Source organism: Heloderma suspectum, chromosome 2 (assembly GCF_057233095.1).
Source record: "Heloderma suspectum isolate Gila_16-S chromosome 2, 16-S_ref, whole genome shotgun sequence".
In the NCBI taxonomy this organism is placed as follows: Eukaryota; Metazoa; Chordata; class Lepidosauria; order Squamata; family Helodermatidae; genus Heloderma; species Heloderma suspectum.
The window spans coordinates 304,980,891-304,986,890 of NC_139459.1; the positions used below are offsets into that span (position 1 = coordinate 304,980,891).

Sequence of the window (6,000 nt, forward strand, 5' to 3'; positions counted from 1 at the left end):
TTCCATTTATTTATTTATTTATTTATTTATTTATTACATTTATATCCTACCTTTCTTCTGTTGTGGAACTCAAGGTGGCTGGATGCAGTTCCCAGGTGGTCTCCCCTCCAAGCACTGACCAGACCCAGACCTGCTTAGCTTTAGCAAGGTGGCTGCTTCATGTCCCTAGTCATCTTATGTTATTTTTATTTCTGTGCACTCTGTCACTTCTGTTTATTTTATTTTTTTAAAAAAGCTGGGCTGTGATCTCTCTCTCTCTCTCTCTCTCTCTGACAGTTGAGCACAATCGGGCTGACAGAGGGGTCAGGGACGTCCTCTTCCCCAGATGACCCTGTAGCGCCTACTGCAATCGGCCAGCTATTGTTCAAAACAGGAGCCTGGGCGCACCTCCCACATACCGATCCAGCTGACTCTCTCTTGACACTCCTGAAACAGGAACGTTCTGGTCTGTGGGGTGCTTACATCTTACTGTAAATTCTCAGGGCTGAAATGTTGCCTGGATGATGAGTGCGTCTCACATAACGCTAAACCATATTTTAGGGCAGCCTTCCCCAAGGTGGCGCCCTCCCTCCAAATGTTTTGGACTACAGTTCTCATAACCCTAACCCCAGTCATGCTGTCTGGGGCTGATGGGAGTTGTAGTCCAGAGCATCAGGGGGGCACCAGGTTGGAAAGGCTGGTTAATTTTTATGTGCACAAGCCTTGAGCGCATACACTCCCCTCTCCCCCTCCTCCTCTGGCTGCAAGGAGGAGGTCAGAAGCTTTTGCTTCTGTTTTCAGCTAACCTCTCATTTTCAGCTAACCTCTCATTATGGTTGAACCTTGACAGCTGTGTTAGTGTTAACTATGGTTTATTGAAACAAGCCAGATTGATACCATGGTTAACCATCCTGGCTTATTTCAATAACAGTTACCACAGTTCCTGGTTTGGACATAATGAGAAGTTGAAAACATGATCTCATCCTTGTAGCCACACTGGAAAAGGAGCAGGGCGGGGGATGCACATGAGCCTGAGCCTTGTACATACAATGCTAAACTATAGTTTAGTGTTTTGTGTGAATGAGGTCAATTCAGGGAAGACTTCCTTGGTTGTGTATAAGGTAATGTACATAATTGCTATCAGTGGGGCCATGTAGGAGTCCCTAAAATTTAACAGTGTATTTTATTTTAAATATGTATACCCCACCCTATCTCCTGGAAGAGATCAGATGGCATTGTCTGTTCTGTCGGAGAATGTTTGGGATGTTTGGATCACCTGCCCACTCCATTTGTGTTGTAACGTATCCAACTAGTGAAATGCCCTTAATGGAAAGAGGTTTTCTTGAAACCAAACAACCCCCATTACCAATGATGATTATCAGACTCATGTTAAAGCTATAATAGACCGAGATGCCACAGTCCCTATGGAGGACATGCCTCCCAGAGCATCTCCTTTAACAGCACAAGCTTATAGGTGTCTGCTCAGAAGGAAATATAGGAGCATAGGAGGCCTTATAACCGAGTCAGACCATGGGTCCATCTTGCCCAGTATTGTCAACACTGACTGGCAGTGGCTCTTCAAGGTTTCAGGCAGGCTTTCCTTGCCCTACCTGGAGGTGCTGAGGATTGAACCTGGGGCCTTCTGCACGCAAAGCAGGTGCTCTGCCACTGAGCCATGGCCCCTGCTAGGGTTTTAACAGCAGTGCTGGCTTTATCCTAACAAGCTCCAGTGGCTCTATTGGTATATGTGTTGTTCAGATTTCTTAGCTTTCCATTCGCCTCCTCTGGACCTGTTAACCCAAGTGTGAATGCCTGCTGCTGTTCAGGTTCTTTGATTGCATTCAACTCACCATCTGATCTATCGGTAAGTGTGAACTTGTTCCCACTCGTAGAGCTGTGTGGAGAACTTGTTGCTGCCCTATCCTAATCCCATACAATATAATAGTATAATCCGAATGAATTGGATGTTGATTTTATTTATTTATTTATTGCATTTATATCCTGCCTTTTTTCCTCTTGCAAGGAACCGAAGGCAGCTTACATTATCCTCATCCTAAGTTGATCCTAACTTCTCACTAAAAAAACAGTCTTTCCCTCCCCCTTTAATGTGGAGTTTGGTTAAAAACGGGGCTGGGGAGGTACATGAAACTGTATGTCATGTCCACTTTAGAGCTGAGCGTATGAAGAATTAAGGTCACAATGCTGGCAAATGGGACTAAGAAAGTAGAAAGATTACATGGGAATGGCTCTGCATAATTGTGGGGATGGCGGAAAATTCCTCCACGGATTTCAGTTTCGCCCCCCGAAACCTGTGGCGGAATGGCCTCCCACCCCCCACCCCCCCACGGATTCCCCCCTAGGACGAAGCTTACCTGGGGCAGATGTTCCGGCGGCGGAAGCTCTGGCGGCTGCTGGTCTTTTGACCGGCTGCTGCGGCCGCCATTTGCGTCTGCTGTTTGCCATGATAGGCTACGTAAGTATTTACGTAGCCTATCATGGCAAGCAAAACAAAAAACCAAAAACCCGCATACGCAAATGGCGGCGGCTACGGTGGCCGCCATTTGCATTCCTTTTTTTTCACTGTTTTGTTGTTGTTGTTCAGTCGTTCAGTCGTGTCCGACTCTTCGTGACCCCATGGACCATAGCACACCAGGCCTTCCTGTTCTGCACTCTCTCCCGGAGTGTGCTCAAGTCCATATCCATTGCATCGGTGATGCTATCTAGCCATCTCATCCTCTGCCAGCCCCTTCTCCTTTTGCCTTCAATCTTTTTAGCCTACGTAAATATTTACGTAAGCTATTACGGCGAAAGAAAAGGGGAATGCAAATAGCGTAGTGGGCGGTATTTGCGTTCCTTTTTTTCTCCGTAATAGCTTATGTAAATATTTAAGTAGGCTAAAATGGCAAAAAATAGGGAACACAAATGGCGAGTGCCATAGCCGCTGCCATTTGCGTATGCTGGTTGTTTTTTTGCCTGCTGTGATGTAGCCTATTCCGGCACCCTGGCTGGACGCAAATGGTGGCCGCTACGGCGGCCGCCATTTGCATCCGCAGCAGCCCGTCCTTGGCCGGAACTCTGGCTGCGGACGGCCCTGGCTGGCTGCTCCGCAGAGCTGCTGTGGAGCAGAGCTGGCCGAGCAGGATTCCGGGGGGGAGGACCAGATCGCATCCCCCACCTGTCGAGGATTCTGGGGGGAGGGACGGAGCACCTCCCCCCCACCATGAATCACATCTGCGAAAAGGTAAGTGACTTTTGTACATCCCTACATAATTGTTGACAGTGCAAAATTACTCATGTATTCAAGTTTCACTCTTGACAGTGCGATCCTGTGTACATCTACTCAGTAGTAAATCCCATTATGTTCAATGGGACTCCCAGGTAAGTGTGTTTAGGGTTGTATCCTCAGTCACCTGTTGTTGTTTTTTCTACCCCACATTTCAGATCAAGTCCTCTGAAGGCAGTTTACAATAAAACATGTTAAAAGCAATAAAACAATGGAACAGATAATAGGTCATAATCCCCTTCTGTGCTTTTTTCACACTTCCACATTTAGCCATCCCATAGAGGAGTGCTACCTGACCAGGTATGGATCTGCATATGCACAGACAAGGCAGCAGCTGCCTCACCTCTCCAATATTTCCAAGCACACTGGATCAAAGGCTTTGGGACAAATCATAAAATAGTAGGGTTGGAAGGGGCCTATAAGACCATCGAGCCCAACCCCCTGCTCAATGCAGGAATCCAAGTCAAAGCATCCCTGACAGATGGCTGTCCAGCTTCATCTTGAATGCCTCCAGTGTGGGAGAGCCCACCACCTCCCTAGGTCATTCGTTCCATTGTCGTATTGCTCTAAAAGTCAGGAAGTTTGTCCTGATGTTCAGCCAGAATCTGGCTTCCTGTAACTTGAGCCCGTTATTCCATGTCCTGCACTCTGGGATGATCGAGAAGAGATCCTGGCCTTCCTCTCTGTGACAACTTTCAAGGACTTGAAGAGCGCTATCATATCTCCCCTCAGTCTTCTCAAGGCTAAACATGCCCAGTTCTTTCTGTCTCTCCTTATAGGGCTTGGTTTCCAGTCCCCTGATCATCTTCATTGCCCTCCTCTGAACCCTCTCCAGTTTGTCTGCATCCTTCTTAAAGTGCGGTACCCAGAACTGGACACAGTACTCCAGATGAAGCCTAACTAGTGCTGAGTAGAGGGGCACTAGTACTTCCCGGGATTTAGAAGCTATACTTATATTAATGCAGCCCCAAATAGCATTTGCCTTTTTTGCAGCCACCTCGCATTGTTGGCTCATATTCAGCTTGTGAGCTACATTCCAAGATCCTTCTCACTTGTAGTATTGTTGAGGCAAGTATCCCTCATCTTGTAACTGTGCATTTGGTTTCTCACCCTCTTTACAAGAAAAAAGCTGGTGGAAATCATAGGGAAGACCCAAGTTCCAGGAACAAAGTTGTGAGGGTCCTGAGAGTTGGGCTGACCGAGCAAATTGATCTGAATCTGTCATCTTGGCAGAATGTGATGTGCTCTTCCTATTGGAGTGAAGATCAAAAGAACATTGGAGGAATCTGTCCCATATAGGGTGGCCTCTTACACATTGCTAAAATAGAGGATAAAAGAGGACACCTATCGGAATACAGTTTGCATAAGTGATATGCATATGTCCAAATTAAGACATAGTGACTAGTATTTAATTAGAAACAGAGTGCATCTCACCCTAGTGGGGAAGACAGTGACCACGTGACCTGTGGGCCTGTCTGCTCTCCGGGTGCTCACTGTTGATGGGCAACCTCTAGACCCCCTCCCCCGCTCTCCCTTCTCGTGGTTCTTTATCTTTAAACTGGACTTGGACTGGGCAGCTGTTCAGAGAGGACATGGCCACCCTAGTCTTATACCAAGTCAGACTATTTTTCCATCTAGCCAAGTATTGTCTGCTCTGTGGCAGCAACTCTGAAGGGTGTCAAACAGAGAATCTTTCCTATCACCTACTACTTGACCCCTTTAACGAGAGATGCCAGGGTCCAGGGATTGAACCTGTGGTCTTTTGTATACAAAGCATCTGCTCTACCACTGAGCTATGGTCCCTTCCCAAAGAGCCTGAAGTTGGAACTGTGTGTGTGTGTGTGTGTGTGTGTGTTTGTGAAGTGAGAGCAATGGTGCAGCCACTGTAGTGCAGCAATCGCTATTTCAAAGCATTTCTGGTTTTGCTTTTCCCCCTCCCTCCCCCAGGCTTGGGACCATTCTAACTAATAATTTCTAAGGTCATTTCTGTGCCAACAAATGTAAAGTGGCTTAATCGTCATTCCCTTTCTCCAGGGAACCTTGGGAACTGTATCTGTCTGAGAGGAGCTTGGGATTGCTAAGAGAGAATTCTCAGCTCCCTCTCTCAACTACAATTTGCAGAATTCTTTTGGGGGACTATGATGGTTAAGCTGGCACAAAACCCATAAAAATGTGTAGGGTATATAATAGGGTATATAATGCAATAAATAAGTAAATAAAAATAAATACCCTAAGAAGAAGGCTGCTGCATGAATGGGACTTGAATGTACTAATTTACAAGTAGGGTGACCAAGTGCAAAGAGGAGAGGGCAAAGGAGTCACGTTGGGACTAGGAGAGATGCCACTTCCTCCCCAGCCCCCCAGCAACTGTCGATTTTCTTGCTACTGTGCATGAGGATCCACCGAACCCAGTTTCCCATTCATAGCAGTGAATTATTACCATCATCATCATCACCATCATCATCATCATCTATATCTCACCTTTTCCCCAATACTGGGACTCAAAGTGGCTTTACAACATTAAAAACTTGTACAGTTAAAATATATACATAGAAATACACAAAAGTTAAAAATATAACTAAATCACCAATAATATTAAAATTGTATAAAATTTGTTGTTGTTGTTCAGTCGTTAAGTTGTGTCCGACTCTTTGTGACCCCATGGACCATAGCACGCCTGGCCTTCCTGTCCTCCGCTCTCTCCTGGAGTGTGCTCAAATTCATATTTGTTGCATCGG

General features: G+C 46.2%; 1 protein-coding gene across 1 annotated transcript in view; it reads right to left on the bottom strand.

The window, feature by feature from the left end:
• LOC146354924 (clathrin heavy chain 2-like) overlaps window positions 1-417 on the bottom strand; it is a 101,894-nt gene extending 101,477 nt beyond the window's left edge. Inside the window, exon 1 of the mRNA XM_084832486.1 lies at window positions 51-417. The gene's annotated coding sequence lies outside the window, so the exon portion shown is untranslated. The remainder of the gene's footprint in view (window positions 1-50) is intronic.
• Between the last annotated feature and the right edge of the window lie 5,583 nt (window positions 418-6,000).